Source organism: Falco punctatus (genome assembly GCF_963210335.1).
Source record: "Falco punctatus genome assembly, chromosome: 11".
Taxonomy (NCBI): domain Eukaryota; kingdom Metazoa; phylum Chordata; class Aves; order Falconiformes; family Falconidae; genus Falco; species Falco punctatus.
Window position 1 is genome coordinate 5,730,714 of NC_137591.1, and position 18,561 is coordinate 5,749,274.

General features: G+C 48.6%; 2 protein-coding genes across 2 annotated transcripts in view; both read left to right on the forward strand.

The window, feature by feature from the left end:
• The window catches only part of FYB2 (FYN binding protein 2), a 525,108-nt gene that overhangs the window by 86,654 nt on the left and 419,893 nt on the right, over positions 1–18,561 (forward strand). The gene's annotated exons all lie outside the window — the stretch shown is intronic.
• PLPP3 (phospholipid phosphatase 3) overlaps positions 1–18,561 on the forward strand; it is a 48,266-nt gene that overhangs the window by 3,924 nt on the left and 25,781 nt on the right. The gene's annotated exons all lie outside the window — the stretch shown is intronic.

Below are 18,561 nucleotides of genomic sequence, written 5' to 3' on the forward strand. Positions count from 1 at the left end.
GGCGGCCAGCTGCCGTGGGGGAGGTGGGCGCACCCCCCCAGCCCCCCCGATTTACTCGTTGCCGTGCTCGGCGACGCGGCCGGGCGCTGCGGCAGGGCGAGCAGCCCCGGGGGGCTGGGGCCGTGCCCCCGGCCGCCCCTCGCCAGTGCCGCGGCCAGCTCCAGGTGGAGGCAACGCTCCACGGCTGCGGCAGCCGGGGCTGCCCGGGGTGGGGGGGTTGCTAATTGCCCAAATCCGTAGGAACCCGGGCCCCCTTGTTAATTTGTGCCGCCCCCCCCCCCCCCCCCCCCCGGTCCTGCGCCCGGCACCGGCCGCTGAACTCGGCGCTTTCAGAGTTGGCTTTGGAGTGCTCGCAGGCATCCCGTGGTGGCTGGCAGAGCTCCGGCGTTGCTAGCCCGCTTGGCTTTGGGAGCGGTGTGGCACGGAGGGGAACTGTCAGCAGGCCCTCTCCGGAGCAGCCCTGCGTGCGGTGCCGGGCCGTGCGGTGCCGGGCCGTGCGGTGCCGGGCCGTGCGGTGCCGGGCCGTGCGGTGCCGGGCCGTGCGGCCGCTGCGCTGTGATGCTCCCTGTCACATCGACAGGCACGGGCAGGGGAAACCAACCGGCTCCCAACAAAGAGATTAATAACACGGCAGCACGTGAGTTTAATACTCCAGACACCACAGTCTTTAAAAGAATTGTTTCTGCTTAGAGCCCATTTTTTGAAGACTGTCAGTTTGATTTAATTTTTATGTAGTTTATTGATCATCTGGTGTATATTATGGGGCACTAATACATTAAGAGGAGAGGCGTGGTTTTCTCTTTATATTCCCACAAGAATAGAGGCTGGTGCAGAAAGCTTCATCTTGTATCTGGAAAAAATAAAAATACTTGATAGCCCATATAAGAAACCAGCATAAGTAGAAACATAACTAGCTTGACTTACCTCACTTATTTAAACAGAAGGTTGGATTCCTAGTAAAACAGCTCCTAGGAGTCAGAACTTTTAAACTTTTATTTACACAAGTTTTCTTAAGGCGTTTCTGGCATGAGTGAGTGCCGTTTGAATGGGTAAAGGGTTTTTCTTCCCCTTCTCTGGGCTAAGGGTCCTAAACAAAAAAACAATTAGTTGACATGTGTTATTCTACTTTTGATAGTTTGGGTAAACAGAACTTATCAAGCATCACTGGAAGGTATTGTTATCGGGGAGTAATGTGATACAGCAAAAACTGTGATTGTTGCTTTGTTTCACGTTACTACAGGTGGAAATCAGAAAGTAAACACCAGAGTTAGCTGGTTTGGTGTTTTGTTTGGGTTTGGGTTTTTTTTTTTAGTGTGAGGAACATTTAAAAGTAAGAGCATAAATTCAACAGCAGAAGAAAAGTTTAGGTCTGGCTGATCACCGGCAGGTGAAGAGCATGGGTGGGACGTGGTAAGGGAGGTGATTATGTGATGGGTAGCACATGATGTGTGTTTGGGGAAGGGCTTTTCAAATACACCCAGACCAGTAGTATCGGATCTGCGAGGGGATGACTGGGCATGAGTTGCTGTGAAAGCCAGCTGCCCCACTTGCAGGAGGCTTGGCTTGCTCATCCCTCTGCCTTTTCCCAGGGAAGACTAAGAGCTTATAGTTTCCAAGCGTTTAATTCCCGTTTTCTTCCTTCCTAACCTTGTAAAAAAAAAAAAAAACCAACAAAAAACCCCAAACTGAAACACTTTGAAGGTGTAGAGAAGATGCTGTAGCTAAAGCCTGTAAGAGAAATTTGGACAGACACAAGTTGATGGGTATTTACACATTTAGTAAAAAAGAGTCTTCTGTAAGGTAATGAAAACCAGAACTGGGTAAATGACTTGTTTTAAGGTGGCGGTACCCAGCAGAGGTCTTCTGCTGGTGCATGCAGGCACATGGCCAATGGCCTCCAGTGCAGTTAAACTGAGTTACGCCTCTTGAGCGCCTGCCCAAAGACATTCAGAGTAGCAGGGAAACAGAAGGCTTTTTCTCATTTGAGGACCACTTGAGGGAATATTAAAACTGGTCATTTGATTTGCAGAGGTCTGTGATGCTGCATTGGCTTCTACTGCAGGTACTACCATAGTTCCGACTAGAGTCGGTTTTCTATGGGGGGAAAATGAAAAGAATAAACTATGGCTGAAATATCTTCCGAAGATGACACACGTCAGCTCTCTGTGAGGTGGTAGATGTGTACAAATCCTTCTTTGTTTACATACAAATTTAAACAAATTACCCAGAAGACAATCATCATAAACATCTAAGAAAGTCAGAATAAGTAAAGCAGAGCTATCAGGAGCTTCCTTCAGCTTTAATTTGGTGCAAGGGGTTAGAAAGATCCACTTTTGTCTTTCATCGTTAAGTACAATGATTATCTTGATAGTAAATGCATAACAGGAAGATTTGTATCTTTGTTTCTTGGTGATTGTGGGGAGCGAAGTGAAGTCCTGGAGCTGTTGGCAGAAGCATGTTGCTGGTGGAGTAGATTGGATGAAGATCTGCTGAACCAGACCCCCAGTTTCTCCTGCATTTCCATCTTGGGTTGGCAGGGAGCTGAATATTTTTGAATCCCCCCCTCCTCTACTGAGTGCACTTGGCACTGACAAATCCCTGGTTTCTTGCATGAACAAGAGGTTTCCTCACCAGCACTGTGATCTTCCCAGAAATTTCATGTCGGTGCTTAACTCTGCAAAAGAGGCAGAAAAGAACTGAGTGTGCATTTATTAAAGCAGGTCATCCAAGGGGGGAAAATAACTTTCTCCATCTGCTTCCTCCTCTCGGGAGGGCTCTGTTTAGAGAATTAGAAGATGCTTCCTGAAATTGTTAGGACTGCAGGCGAGCTTGGTGGTGTGGAAGAGACCCCGCTGCCCTGTCCCTGTCTCACTGGTCACCGCGACACATCTGAAAATGTGATTGAGGAACTCGGCCAGGGGGGGCTGAAGTTGCCCCCATTAAGCCAGTCGGTGTCTTCACATTGTAGAGCTGTAAGGAGCTCTCTGAGCAGCAGAATGGGAGGTGTGATGGGAGCACCTCACTCCACCTTCATCTGATCGTCCTCAGCGCAACTACAGCCCCTTGCCTTTGTCAGGAGTTTCTTGTGCCTCCTGCCCAAAGCGTAGAGCTGTTACTGGGGGGGACTGGTGTGGCCCTGGCCAGGGCAGGCCCCCCATGGGTTTTGCTGCCCAGATGCAGCACTGCACAGTGCTGCCACAACCAGCCACCACCTTCCTGCAGGAGACCTGGGCCAGGTGGGGAAAAGCCTCCTGGCCCTTGAGGTGGGATGCTTTGGAGCCTGGCCCCACAGATGTGACATGTAGGGTTAAATTTATGCCTCTCGGGCCTGCATTTTTCCCCTTGCCAGGGACTCCCCGCGTTCTAGCAAACTGTGTGCAGCCACCTGTGCTCTGCTGACGGGCACTAAGTCGAGCGTTTAATCTGGGAAGAGGGGAAGGTTATGTCAGCGAGGCCGACGGGGCAAATGAGGGTCTTCGGTAGCTTGTATTTGTGCAGCTTGTGCAGGTAGAACAGCTTCCAAAAAGTCCTGCTTGTGCTATAAAATAGAGGGATTTGATCCGGCATACCTGCTTCCTAGGCTCCTGGAAACTGGGTTTATGGGAGCAGATGTTTCAGGCTGGTGAGATGTAAACTGCACATAATTTACTGCCTGCCTTATTTTCTGTCTCTAATTTAATTTTCTCTCTTCTGTCAATCCCAGTTGTACAACACAAATTTTACTGCCTTTGGGAGATTTTTGAAGCAGCAGATGGATAGCCCTCTTACGACCTTAATATCTCTTTAGCTTTCTCACACATTTGGCATCTCCTCTTCTGTAGTGAGCTTGATGCTAAAATGAACTTTCAAAGTAAATATTTACACTAGCAGGACCTTGACATGTTTATGTAAGTGGGGATATAATCTTATAATTTGGGCTAACAATTTAGATTACTCTTAACTTTCCTCTTCTGTGCGGAAAACTGTGTCACCGTCCAGCTTTCAGAAGCAAAAAAAGGTTTGAGTTCCACCGGGGGCCCTGTCGCTCCGTCACAAAAATTGGCACAAACAGGCCTGGCGTTGTCATTTAAGCGTAAGGAGTGGGAGGAATTAAAGATGAGGGATGAGGTTAGAGTTATTTGGATGCTGTAAAGTTGAATTTGATGAGCTAAGCAACTTTGCTTTGTTTGGGTTGGGGTTGTTTTTTTATTATTATTATTATTTTTCAGCCTACCCTGCTGTGCAGGGCTCACTTGTCGTGTAGGTAACATCTTTCCATACGCTCCTGAAGAAACTCCTGACCCAACCATTTCTTATTTTCGGCAAGGGACAACAAGATCTGACTGTACTAAACCAGCTGGGCAGTCCCAGCGCCTTGGTGTTGTCTTCTCCATGCTGTGTCTTCTCTGTGTTGAGGAGGGCTGAGTCCACACCACACGTGAGAAGCTGCGTGGGTGAAGAGTCATCATCGTGTTTTGAGCATCCCTACATGGGGTTTGATCATTAATGTTTATGTATCGCTTGTTTTAATACCTGTAGGATCTTTTGGTGGCAGCAAGCTCCCTGCGAGGCAGCAGGGTCCATCTCAAGACGGCCGCTCTGGAAGCGCTTTTGCAAAGGCAGGTTTGCAGAGGTGGCATCTTGGCGTGGGGTCGTGCGGCTGTCCCCCATGATGAGCTGGGAGTAAAGGAGCTTTTCTGAGCCTTGAAAAGCTTCTTATTGGACCAGCAGTCAGCATGTAAGCACAGTACCCGTCCTTAGTTTTGCCCCTCTCTTGAAAGACCAAGGGAGCCTGGTCTTATGGATGAAAAGATGGGAGAGAAGTATTTTGGAGGTGTTTAAAGGACGCTTTTTTTTTTTTTTGTTGCATTTGCTTTATGAAAACCAAAAAACCTATCAAGAACAGGTTATTAGTGACAATTATACTTGAGGTGTTAATTGCAGAACAGGGAAACGCCGTACCTATGGCAGACGGAGTCCTCGGGGGTATAAATCTGCTGGCTTCCCCGAGCCGGTGGAGTTTGGCCAGCCTGAAGACGTGGCTCCAGGAAAGCAGAATTACGTGCAACTGCTTCATGGCCAGAAGTGCTTTGAATCCTGTCTACCTGCTGCTGAGACAGGCAGGAGATGGGATCACAGTTCCAGTAGATGACATTTTTTTTTAATTGTCTGTTTGTAGTGAGCATAGAAAATAATATAAACATCACTCCCAGATCAAACAGATTATTTTTATACCCTTTAAATCTCAATTTAATATGCATGCCTTTCTCAGGCTGTTTTGGTCTGGCTTTGTTTGTCTAGATACAGGCTGATGGTATATTCTCCAGATGCGTGTGCCTCCGTGTACCGCCCAAAGATGGTTTGCATACCACAGCTGGGGAGCCCGCGCTGCACGGGCACAGCCTTGCAAACCAGGGCTCCTCTTTAGTGCCTGCATCGGAGGTAGGAAGGGTGCTTGTATCTCTGAATGTCTGAAATGACTTAAAAAGAGGGGGGAAAAAAGCCCCAGCTCTGCTCCCGAGCTTGCAGTGGCAGAGCAGGCTCCATCCTCTCCGTTTCGGTCATACAATGCCCTCGCTTCATCCATGGTAATCCAGAAGGGACCGTTGTGGTCGCCCAGCCTGCCTGCGCCTCGAACAAGGGCATGCCTGTTGAAGGCAGCGTGGGGAAAGGCAGCAGCCTGCACACCCTCCTACCCCAGCATCCACACAGCCGGCACTGGGACGGCGGCTTCCCCCAGCCCTGTGCATCCCGGGGGGCTGTGTTCGGGGGGGCAGCAGGGAAACCCCTTCCCCAGATGCAGCTTTCCCTCCTGCGCAGCAAAATGCCAGCTGGGCTTTCAATACAAGCGCTGTCATATTGTTGGCATTTGTTGTGGGTTTTTTTTTTCTTTCTTTCTTTTTGTTCAGTCTTAGGGCCCTGGCTTCTGCAGTTGTGTTGGGGTGGGGTTTTTTTGGTAGGTCAGGTTCCGTATTTCCAAAAAAAAGAAAAAAAAGGCTTGAAAATGAGAATCGAGTGAGTGATTAAACACTTAAAAAAAAAAAAAGTGAATTAAAGTAATCCAGCACTTATTCTGTAATTATAAAGTCTGAAGTCAGTTTTCTGAATAGATTTCATGGTGATGATTATCTTTTTTATTATTTTTTTTTTCCCCTGTTGTGGCAGGGCTGCAGGGCCCTGGTAGAGCAGCGGCTAAAGCAGCCCCTCTGTGCTTCCCCCGGCTGACAGGGTGCTGCAGGCTGCAGCGCTGTGTGCATGGGCGCCCTGCCTGCGCCCGGCCGTCACTCTGCCCTTGCAAGTACCTCGGCTGGCAGGGAGCTCACCGCAAGCTGGGATGCTGCTGCTGCCTCTCACATCTCCTCGTGGATCAGCATGACCCTCTCTTCAAAGGGCATTCGTATCCCTTTCAAAGCCATCCTGTCTGTCCCGCTTTTGCTCTCTCCCATGACATCCACCCCGGAGAAGCACTACCTGCTCCACGATTTTAGCAGGTGGAAAGCTCCCTAGCACGGGTCGGGTGTCTGTGTACGGGGTGGTGTTGGAGCAGCTGTTGGGAAGTTATGCTTGAGAATCCCTTCTTGCCTCTTAGCCGCACGCTGTGGCTGTGTGGTGGGGTCATGCAGCAGGAGCTGCTCCTCAAGTTAAACCTAAGGAGGCAGAACATCACCAAAAAAGAGGAATTTGGAAGTGTCTTCATCAGCTTTTGATGCAAAGCATGGGAAAACTTGCCTTAAGCATAGGTTTGTTACCAAGACGATGTATTAACGAGTCTGAAAATTAGGTTTGTCCCGGTGGGTTTCTAAGCATCAGAAATTCCTATAAACTCTGTCCTTTCAAGTTGGTCACGTAAGTGGGCTTGTTTTTCACATGCATTGGATGTTTTGAAGACAGAGGGTTGAAAACCAACTCTCTGCATCAAGCAAACATTCTAAGCAGAACATGTAATTTAATTCCGGAGCTTCTGATGCTCTGAAAATGCCTGTGCTCTTTATGCCGTGTGTTCTTGTTCCAGTGTTGCTTGTAGCTCGCACCCATATATGAGCTTGTCTTATCTGAGCATATGGTGCTCTCAGTCAGGAGCTACAGGGCTAGGCTGGGGCTGCCAGCCAAAGCCCAAATGAAGCTGCAGTTGGTCTGACGATGCTGGTGACACCAAAATGGTGGAGAATGTTCATAATCCTCTAGTACTTTCCCATTATTTTTCATCCCTTGCCCAGAAAGACATGAAAGCTCTGTTAACCATAACACAGAGAAGCTTGGGAGATGCCTCCAGCCTTTCTGATAAAACATACCGGTGGGCTTAGCTTACAGTGCTTGAGACACACAGCAGATTGAGGCTGCATTGGCATTGCTGGGCTAACCCAGAACTTGCCCTGAACACCGAAGGCAGCTGTGGCACGGAGGTATCCTCTGCTTTGGGTGTTTGCAGGCAGCAGGCTGTACCTCTTGGAGCCACTTCACCTTTGCTGGCTGGAGGAGCTGAGAACAGCGTGGTTCTTCCTTCCACAAGCTTAAACAGAAGAAGTGCATGTTACTGGTTAGTGGTTTTGGGCAGCCGTCCCTCTTGAAACAGATGATGCTCCCCCTGAGAGCTCGCTTCTCCCAGCTGTGTCAGGGTTGTAGCCTGCTGTCCCGCAAAGGAAGCAACTAGCTGCATGGCATCCTGTAATTAGCTTTAACCTGGTTTTACTGTAAATTAGCGAGAATGACAGCCATTTTTGAAAGCTTTTACAGCAGTGCCTCTGTGTCCAATCATGCATGTACTGCAGACAGGCACTGGATGCAGATATTAATGGCATTGCTCTTAATTCAGCACATGCTTTAGCAAAACTGAGACATCATCGCATGCCTCAAAATGTCCAGCCCCTGAATTTGAAAGCCAAAGTGCCAAATGGGATCTCAACTTCTTGTCTTCTTGATGCTCAGCAAGTTATTTATGGCCTTTGTTTCGGGGTGGTGTGATGGGCCTTTCTTCAAGCCTGGCTGCGAGGCTCAGCTCGCCCTGGTTGTCGCTCCCACCGATGCTGACAGGGAAGTCTTTGCTCTGGTCCCTGCAGCAGCGCAGTGGCTGTGGCAGCTGGTCCTGCACCCCAAGCGCTGTGAGGGCTTCCCAGGCTTTCCTGCAAAGCCCACCACTCTTTAAAGTGTTGTCTTCCAAAGGGAGGGTTGAAAATAGCGTGGCGTAAGTGCTGATAAGCAGGTCTGGTCAGTGAACACTGGGTGCATTTATGTTCTGAATGATGCTCGCAGAGTAATTTTGGATAGATGATAAGCTGATGGCAGGCTGGAAGGCTCCTTTGAAGTCGATAGCTGTGAATCAGTTTGGTGTTAGCAGGTTTCTGAAGCTGCTCTTTGATCACTGCTCAGATGGCCCTTGCTTTTTGGGGAGCTGCTTCTCCCTTCAATGGGTGGGTTGCAGTCTGGGAGAAGCCCTGGAGGAGCCCTGTGCCAGGGTTTGAGCCCTGCTGCCCTTGGTCCTGCCCAGGCACGTCGCAGGGGAGGTTGGTTCCTCTGGGAATCTCTAATCTAAGGAGACGGGGAGCATGAAGGAGCATCACCTCCATGTGTGGGCAGGGAGCTGGAGACCGGTGGGGGTGAGGGCACACTTTGAAGGTGGTGTTCCCAGTACAGATGCACCCCAGGTGCCCAGTGGGGCTTTCAGAGCTATTGAGGTACCTCTAATTCCTAACAGTTCCAGTGAAGCTGCAAACTAACATGCTTCTGCCACTCCTGCCGGGCCATGACTCCCAAGATACCTTTTGAGATCAGATCTTCAGTGATGTGCAGCCATGGAGGAGAAGCCTGCGTCTCCCAGGGCTTGGGGCAGAAGCGTGTCCCCAGGACATGTGTGCACCTGTCCCAGAGCTTCCCACCTCAGTTCCTGGGAAAGCTCTCTGGGTTGGCTCAGTTCCCATGCTGCCGTGTTCTGCAGAAAAGGGAAACGACCTCTGAATACTCATTGCGGTGGGAACGGGCTTGTCTCTTCCTAAAAAAAGAGCTGAAGTTTTTCAGGTTAAGGCTGTAGGGGAAAAGGTGCGCTGAAACATCTGCCAGCTGATAATCCGTAAAACAAATGGCTAATTCTCAAAGGAAGCACCTCGAGGGGGCTTTAGCCTACTCGTACTTGCCAAACTAAGAAAAAAATCCTTTTTCTGCCTAAGCACAAGGGGCTGTGTTTTCAGTAGAGGCCTTGGGGTTTGGTTTTTTTTTTTTTGTTTGGTTTTTTTGTTGTTGTTTTGTTGTTGTTGGTTTTGTTTTGTTTTGGTCTCGTTTTTCTTATCAAAGTTTGCAGCATCAGTAACTATCTCATCAAATAATTCCATATTTTTTCCCATAATCTGGGATGGATATTTTTTTGTCTAGCACTCCTGTTTCTTGGCCATCCATACAGCAGCATGCAGCTGTCATTCTGCTGCAGCTCCCACAAAGCGGCTGAAAACCAAGGTAACAGCAACATTTTGAGCGAAGGGGATGAAATGTGGAATAGGTTCAGCGTATTTCTTTGTCATTGTTGGAGTCCTATTCAGTCTGGAACTGAATAGGAGACTGATTAGCATGTGGAAGCATTTCTAAAGCATTGGGCTGGGAGGGTTGGGTGGTTTTGTTTGGGGTGTTTTTTTTGGTTTTGGTTTTTTTTTTTTCCTTAAAGGAGAAGTTTTGTGGCATTTATTTTTCTGAGTGAGCTGGTATGAATCTTTGTCAAATGCCAACCCCATGGAAAAGTCCAATAGTGTTTGAGAGAAGCCTGTTTTGATAAATCACCATGTGCATAGGCACAAAGAAGTTTTCCAGTGCCTAAAACTCGAAGAGCTGCTGCAGGATCTAGGGACGTAGCGTGTTTAAGAGCCAGACAAGTGGGACAGAGTTTGGGATTCATCTGGATTATGGATGTAACAACAGGGACTTTGTTTTTGCTCTTGCTGAAGTTGTCTGCAAAAGTGGGTGTTGCTTTATGAACGCAGGATTGGGTCCACAGTCTGAAAATCCACCTGCTTAAATGCTCAGCGTTTTGCTTTCACAGAGAAAGATACAACGCTGAGGTCAATTAAAAAGCTAACGGGAAGTGAAAAACAACTTTTCCCCTATGAAATTGCTTCAAGTCCTGGGCCTGAGGCTGGTTTCGGAGAAGAGGGTTTGTTTTCCCCTTGATGCTGGGGCGAGGTGCTGGGACTGATGTTCCAGTTCCTCGCTGCAAGATCTCCCTGTCTTGCTCCAAGAGGTACCTGAAATTACTGCCTTGGTACTATTTGTGGGTCTCAGCTGGGTCAGTGCTAGACCAGAGGTCCAGCCACGGCAGTGCCGTACCTCCTGCCCTTTGTGGGACTGAGGGATTTTGGGGTGTTTGCAAAGCCCAGGGAGCCGGGGGATCCCGTTGTGTGGCAGGGTCTGGGTGGGTGTAGCACACTTGTGCCCCTGAGCTTGTAGGCAGAGTGGGCGGCGCAGGAAAACGCAGCTAATTTCTGGGTGCAGTGAGAGATGGACTTAAGTTGCATGGAAAACTCATGGCAGCAGTGGGAGCTGAACCCTCTTGGTGATGCGTGTATGGCCCAGACCCTGTGCCTGGGTTTCTCTGATGCCTTGTCTAGTTTTCTTTCAATTATTCTGGTTTAAGAGAGGGGAAAAAAAAGTGTTTCTCCAGCTCACTGGTGCGCCTTAATGTAGGCTATTGAAGGCTGATTAAAGCTAATATTTAATTAAGGAGAACTTAGCTCCTCTGTTCACAATTCACGATTAAAGGATCGTTTGAAGTAATTCTGCAATGCTTTCTTTTTCATCCCCCCCGCCCCCCCCCCCCCCCTCCTTTAACGTGAAGAAAGTTCCTAGCACTGTACGTGCCCCAGCGCCGAGGTTTTGAACGCTATTGCAGGACCGCAAACCTGCTGGCGAATCTGGCCGCTGCCAAAGGCATCTGAACATTAAAAAGCCCTGCAGAGGGGTGGAAGGGAGTTCAATCTCAGGATACGCTGATTTGGAAAGGGAATCCAAACAAAGAGGCTTTTCAGCAGAGGCTGAGGCTTGGCTTCTCTCAAGGGCAGCTTGGGCTTGGGGAAGCATCCGGGAGGCGGCGGAGCAGGAGTACACGAGCTGGATGCTGCGCGGTGTAAGGTTTCCCAGCACAGCGCGGTTTTGTGTTACAGGCCGGGGAACTGGCTGTAAGCACTCCTCTCTTTTTCTTTTTTTCTTTTTTTTTATTCTCCTTTTATTTCTGTTGGAAACAAAGGGGAGGTTTAGGCATTTTGTTTTGTTTGGTGGTTTTTTGGTGTTTTTTTAATAAAGGTTCCCATCCCCTGCAGGTTTGGCGATGCCTGTTGGTGTTGGAGGGGGACCCATCGGTGTCTCCAACCTAGAGAAAGCCTTTGGTGGGTCCTTTGCCAGCCTCGCAGAGACGCTTGATTTTGCTCAGAAAGCACAGCCCTCACGGGCTCGCCAGGGGTGCTCTGGCAGAGCCTGTGACGCTGAGGGGACAGGCAAGGCTGTGACTCAGATAAGAAGTGAGATGGATGCTGGGGCAGCTCCTTCACAGCCGGAGGGATGCGAAGTGGGGCGTGTGTCTGCTGGACCCCAGTCCCCACATAGCCCTGTCCCTTGCAGTGGCACCTCCGAGTGCCACCACGCTCCCGAGCAGTGCCCGGGAGAGCCCAGCGGGGAGGAGGTGCTACCAACCATCCCAACCAACCCGTTGGGGTTTTTTATAGGCACCAGATGGTTTTAATAGAGGAAAGCTGAACTTCTTATGACCCTTCCCCACAGACGTTGTTTGTTGTTTTGTAATTGTGGCCGGGACAAAAACGTGTCCCAGAACCTGCAGTGTGAGAGCGTGGTGCGTGGTGCTGCCTTCTCCCGCTCCGCCGGGAGCCCCCGCCGCTGCCCGCGCTCCTCTGCCTGCCCTGCCTCGAGTCATCTCGGGGAGGCTGCCGGGCATGCGAGCCTGGAGCCTCTCCACTGATCCCCCCGGTTAAAGAGATGAGCAGGGGTACAAATTGGAAGAAACCGAAACGTCTAAAAGCAGAGCGCAAGGAAGCAATAAAAAGTCAGGCCGTGTTTTCCCTCCTAGTTGATTAAAAATTCTCCTGATAAGCAAGAAAGCGTTCATGGCTGGACAAGACCTGTATCATGTCAAATGGAGTGAAAGGTTTATTAGAAGAGTAGCGTGGTGCGAGCATTGGGTTGTGCGCGCAGCCTTTCTGGCCTTGAGTTGCCCCCCAGGGCTGAAGCTGTTGCAATGGTATGGGAGCAAGAAGTGTGATGGAGAAACCGCTTCTCCTATGGAGAAAGCAAAATGTATGAAAAGGGGGGTGTCTGGAGAGGGGAGCGGGAGGTGGGGGTGTCTGAATGCTGAGCAACTGTCAGAAAAATGAGCAGAGAAACTGGCTGTTGGGGAAAGCTGTATGACAAAGGTAAAGGGAGTAGAGCAGAAGCCATCAAATTAATGCTAACAAGGGTCTCTGGGTGTTACACATATATCCATAATGCATGCAAAGCCATGGCTGAGCGTGTCACTGGCCTGTGACCGTTTCTGCAGGTTCCCTCTTGCTGCCCCTGTTTGCAGTCTCATCTCTGCCCAGGAGCGTCAAACTTAAGTAAATCTGAAATCACGCCTGTCTCGTGTGCCATTCCTTTTGTGGTGGCTCTGGGGACAGGAGGCCACTGAGATGCTGCAGGTTGGTGGGAGGAGAAGTTCAGTGGACCCACTATGGCTTTCGGAAAGTAGAAAGTCAGGCAGAAGAAGGAAATGAGGGCTAGGTCTCCTGCCCTCCATGGGGAAACCAACACTGGTGGCAAACCAGTGGGCTTGGAGAGCTCCTCCAGGTCTGTGCCAGGATGCTCCACCGGGCCCATGGTTTCCCCATAGCTTGAGAAATCTGTTTGGGGATCAAACACAAGGCAAGGATGAAAAAGCAGGAAAACAAAAGGCTTGCTTCCATGCCGTTGTGTTTGACTTCCCAAGGTTTTAATTGCCAAGGGCTGCATTGGGAGCCAGCTGGCTGCAAAAGGGATGCAGATCTCAAATAAGGGAAGAAGGGTGCGCTTTTTTTGCCTTTTTTTTTTTTTTTTTTTTCTGTCTGAGGATCTAGTAAGTGCTACATTTTCCTGCAGGAGATGCAGCTTTGTATAAGTTTTTTTTCCCCCAAAAGATGAATTATCATTTTTAGGTATCTGCTTGGTCAGCTTCTCCGGTTGCTTTTAGAGCTCCTGCTGTTACTGTTTTGCTAGCTATAGGAGTAAGAGGGTGCAAGCAGCAGGAAAGGCAAGTATGGAGTGCAAACTGTACCTCAATTCTAGAGTTTTTCTCCTTGGAGCAGAAAAGTATGCTTTATACAAAGGGAAAATACAGTAGGTGATTCAACTTGCAAGCCCTTGGCCCATGCACTAAGGGGTGCACGCATCCCTGCAGATGCTGGTGCACGGTGACAGCAGGATCAGGCCCACTGGTGTGTGGCCTGGGAACAGGCTGGACAATCTGAATTTTGCTGCCAAAACCTTGCTTGTACAGTAACTTGAAAAAGGGTGGTGGTGGGGGAAGGCTAGCTTAAAAATAATAATAATAAAGCATGGGATATTTGGCATGCTGGTTGTATAAATCTCGACATTAGCTACCTGTGAATCATCCAGCAGCACGTTAATTGGTACCCCTCGGTAGATGAGGATTTGGCATCAGGTCTGCATGTAATTACAAGCCACACACAGAAGGACACAGGCAGCTAATGAACTCCTGCCAAACTCCAGCTCCGCTTCTGCGGCTTTTGAAGTTCACTGGTCTTTCAGTGTTTTGTATAGTAAGCACTGAAAGGCATCAAATCACTCCTTTGACAGCGTTTAGAAAGGGTTGGTTTGTTGAATAACCGGGTCCCTCCAAACTCCCATCGGAGAACTAGAGCATCTATAGGCGCCTTTCTCAGCGGAGCAGTAAATAGGCTGGAAATAGAGGACACCCCCTAGGAGCCGCTGAGCTCCTGCCTTGCTGACAGGAGCCAGCAGGCTCCGGTTGCCACGACGGGCTGCAAGAAAAGAAACTATTTCCATTTAAAAATCCTTCAAAACAACCCGACGAATGGTATGGGCTTTTTCCCAAGCCTCAAAGTGTTTAAATCGCAGGCTGTGCAAAGTGGGTTGCAGCGTGTTGGACGGGTCTGTGGTGGCATCGCCGTTCCGAGGGCGGTAGTAAGAGGGTTTTGGAGGGTTTCTGCCCCATTGAGAGGGCGAGTTTTCGTGATGCTGGATTTGGAAGGTCGGTGTGCTTTTCTGTGGATGCTTTGTTGCTGGGATTGGATTGGAGCCCAAGCCGTTCTCCTCCTCTTGTCATGTCTGAGGTGACAAAGGGAGCTGTTGTTGAGATAAAAACGATTTCCATGAAAACCTGCCATTTTCAGGCAAACATACCAGGGGGGTTTCATGGCAGTACCATGGTGAAGAAGAATAACGCAACTTGGCATGAAGTTCTTCCAAAAAAAAAAAAAGGGGGGGGGGGGGGAGGAGGAACAGAAGAACCTTTGTCAAAATTAACCGCAATAAAGAAAAAGGGACTGCTATTCCCTTGGGCTTCTTTAACCTTTTTTCCCCAATTTATTCACATGTTCCTTGACAGCAGGGCACAGCATTGTTGCAGGGGGGCTGGAAAGGGAAATTGGGAGTTATCCATTTTTGGTTTTAAAAAGCACAGTACATGTTGTGTCCCTTGAGTCAGTGTGAATAGAGACTTGGCCGCTGCCTGTACCGTTCGGATGTGGCCCGATTTATACTGTCCCCTAAGGAAGCAGGGCTGTGGAATGTCACCTGGCTGCAAAACGCAGCCGTCCTGGGGAGGTGTGGGCTGCGCCTGGGAAAGGGGCTGTTGTGACTCTGGGTGTGACAAGGTGGACATGCCCACTGTGGCTGGCCCTTGTGCCAGCGCTGGCCCTGGGCTTGCAGAAGGCGGTGGTGAAATTTCAGGTGTTGCTATGATACTGCTGCATCACCTGGATTTGCAGAATATGCAGTTTCTTACAGGGATAAGAAGCACCCAGAAGTCCGAAATTGGTGTGTGACGTGGAACCGTGCTGTCCCCAAAAAAATCTGTTTGGCTTTCAGGGACCCAAACATAGAGTCTCATCTAGAGGCAGGTGGGTCAGGGTGGGTAAACCCTTGTGAGCAGCATGGAGCGGGCACCTCTGTTGCTGCAGGTGACAGCTTGCCACCGAAATACCCCATTCCCAGCTGCTCTCCACCAAAGTCGCTCAAACTTCTGCGGGCAGCGAGGTGGCAGCATGGCCAAGGCAGCCGCCATCGCATCTCCGCCTTCTCCTGCAAAGTCTCCCCTGCCTTTAATGCAAAGCTGTTTTAATGAGGAGCATGATTTTTTTACTTCTTTAAAATATTACCTGGGTACTAGCGCAATCTCAGGTTTATTGCGTACTGTTATACGTTAGGGTGCCACTTTATGCTGTAATTGTGGTCAAAATACAGAGGAGGGAGAAAAGAGATACTATTATGCCTTTTTAACCTGCAAAGCCTGACTGAGATCTGCTTTAAGGGCTGTGAGATCAAACCCCCATCGCCTGAAAGGGCCTTCGGATCATTTCCACCTCTGCTCACGTTTTTTTGCCTTTCAGCACTGTGTACTGTGCGTTATATCCTGGAAACTCCACCAAATCTTGACTACCGAGGGGGAAAAGTTTCATTTCCAGTTAATCAAGGGAGTTGTGTAATACCATTTTCTCCTGGGGAACTTCCAGAAGAAAGAAAGGAGGGGTGGGGTGGGGGGGGTGGGTAGAAAGGGTATTACATAAAGCAAGTATATTAAGAGGAAATAAATTATGAATTAAAAGTGATTAGTGAACTTTTAAGGAAGAGGTCAGGAGTGCCATTTGGACTACAAACTTTTTAAGCTTCCAGTGCTTGTATTGGGTTACAGAGTTATAACCCAGCCTTATTTGTGCAGGTGGCTGCAGCTTCAAATCCAAAGAAGGATTTTGCATTTACAATAGGTACATTGACAGAACTGGGTCAGAAAGCTACCCACGGCAGGCTTCAGTGCTGGGACAAGGGCTCTGCCGCCTCCTGTGCGGGACAGTTGCTCCCAAAGACGTGCTTAATTGCAGCTGCAGTGCCTGGCTGGGATGCTCTGGGAATGGGGAGAGGAAGCTTGGGAAGTTCAGCAGATGAATCTTTTTATTTTATTTTTTTTTTTAAGAGACCTGATGTTGACCAGGTTAACTGGCTTTATTTTTGCTTCAAAAGCTTTGCGCCTTTGTTGATTTAAAAATAATCAAGAGGATTTTGTTGACTGCAGTCGCGTTGGCTGCAGTTCTGTATTTCCACTCGTTAATGTTAGGGTTCAGCGTGGCTGTGCAAAGAGAAGAGCCAGGGCTTATACGTGGCGGTGTTTGGGGGCTGTAAGCTGAGATAAGGAGTCTCTGCTTGATAGCTTATATATTAAAACAACACCTACAGCCCACAAAACTTTCCTCCGGAATAGAGGTTGGTGGAGTGGAGCAGATTTGTTACTATATGAGGAAATATCGGGGTTCCCGCAGGCAGTGTGTGCCAGTGGGATGATGTGGCTGAAGGGGAGCAGCAGCTCTGCTCACCTTGCCTTGGTTTGGAAGAAAGCTCCTGGATTGCCCCCAAAGAAACGGGGTGTTGCACCCCTTTCTCATGGTGGGAGTGTTGCTGGGACTGGGCAGTGGTCCGAGCTCTTCCTCGAAGGCAGAGCCTGGAGGAGTCGTGGTGAGGCAGGGCTCGTTCCAAACCCTGCTGACCGGCAGAGTAAACCGTGTTCGCTTCGTTTGTAATTGAAAACATAATAGTCGCTGCAGTGTATTTTTCGCATGATCTGTTTGCCCTCAGTATTGCAGCGTTCACAGGCACATTTTTAATTCTGCACACACACACACACACCGCCCCTCAAGCTGGGTCATCCTAGGTCACACTTGTCATGTCTTTGAGACCTTCCAAAGCACTTGGATGTACAGAGGTGCCTCAAAAGATGCTGACACACTGGGGTTTTCAAGGTGTATCATGTTTTATTCCTTGCTGTAGACAATGTGAAATGATGGCTTTGTTTCCATCGTGTTTGGCTGGAACTAGCTTTGGAGTCCTGTTGGTAATGTCTTTTATGTTCACCCTCTCCAACTGTTGCTGGTCAGCCAGTCTGGCCTAGATCTGATTTACCCTACAAATGCAGAATTTTATATGCATCTAGGTATTGTGGCTTGGATAAGACCTTTTGTTCTTATTAATGCATTTTTTAGGTATTAAAAATATATGTGCACTTTAATATTAAGCTCTTTTAATATCAGCTCATGCCAAACTCCCAGGAGGAACAACTTAACATACTTCTTAGAATTCCCTTCCCTTTCTTCCTTTGTATGTGGTGTTTGCCTGTGGAAAGAGGTAACGGGTATTGTCTAAAGGCGGTATTTCTCCCAGCAAAACCAATGGCAGCACTTGTGTTCATCTGCAGCTCCTGGAGCACGGGGTTGGCCCGCTGTGCTCCAGCTGCACGAGGAAGCATTTCTACCGAGGTTTCGAATCCAAAGGAATTTGCAGTGTGTGAGAATAACTTGATGTTTGGTTTAAAGTGTCTGTGACCAAGGGCCTTTCCATAATAATATTCTCCCAGGATGGTGGGGTCAGTAAACACGCTCCAGGTTCCAAAGGGTGGGTGTGCCTCTGGATGATGGGTTTTGGCAGCAGGTAGAGATACCCGTCATTCCTGCCACCGCCATCGCCATCGGGGTTTTTTTAGGCACTTCTCAAATACCTCTGTAGCTTGGGGTCATCGATGTTACAGGGTTCTTCATATAGAAAATGAATATTCTTGGCTTTCTTCTTGTTTGCTGTTGCACTAGCAAGCATGAGGAGGCATTTTGCCCAGAGTTCCTGAATAACCAGTTCTTATTAAAAAATAAACAAACAAAAAAAACCCACCCAAAAGGTAAGAACCCAGAAAATATCATCATCTAGGTCAAAATGAAACTGTGTTTGCCCACTAGGAAGTCTCCTGGACTCCGTGGCAGCTGGTGGATCTAAAAATGGTGAGGTTTTTGCTAAAGTTCCTATGATTTGGCTGAAATATAACTAATAATAATGAAGTGGACTGAAATGTCACTCTTTTGATAGGAAGGACACCAGAGGCATTGACATAGGTAGCTGCAGAAGTTCATGTGGGTTACATGGGAGAACCTAAAGCAAGTAGGAAATGAACCAATATCTTGGGTTTGTGGAAATCAACCCATTGCGTCCTCGGACTTTTCTAGACAGGTCAAGTCAGAGAAATGCAATATATGCTGATCCTTGCTTATAGGTTCTTTAGCACTCCGAAGCAGGTACCTGTTCTACAGTAAAGTCTAGGGTTTGTTTATGTGTTTGGAGAATTTTCTATCCTTATGTGTCTGCGTAGCTGAGAGTAGTGGAGCTGTAATAGAGTTGAATGGGAACCTGTTTTGCAAACAAAGATACTACATGTGTTTCCAAAATACAGGCAGATACACAGAGCAGTCTTCTGGAGTGCTGGAACCAAGGTGAAGAACAATTAAGACTGAGCAGGTAATAAAATGAGTTGAGGGTACTCTGCATTTCTGATGCTAGCCTAGTTTTCTC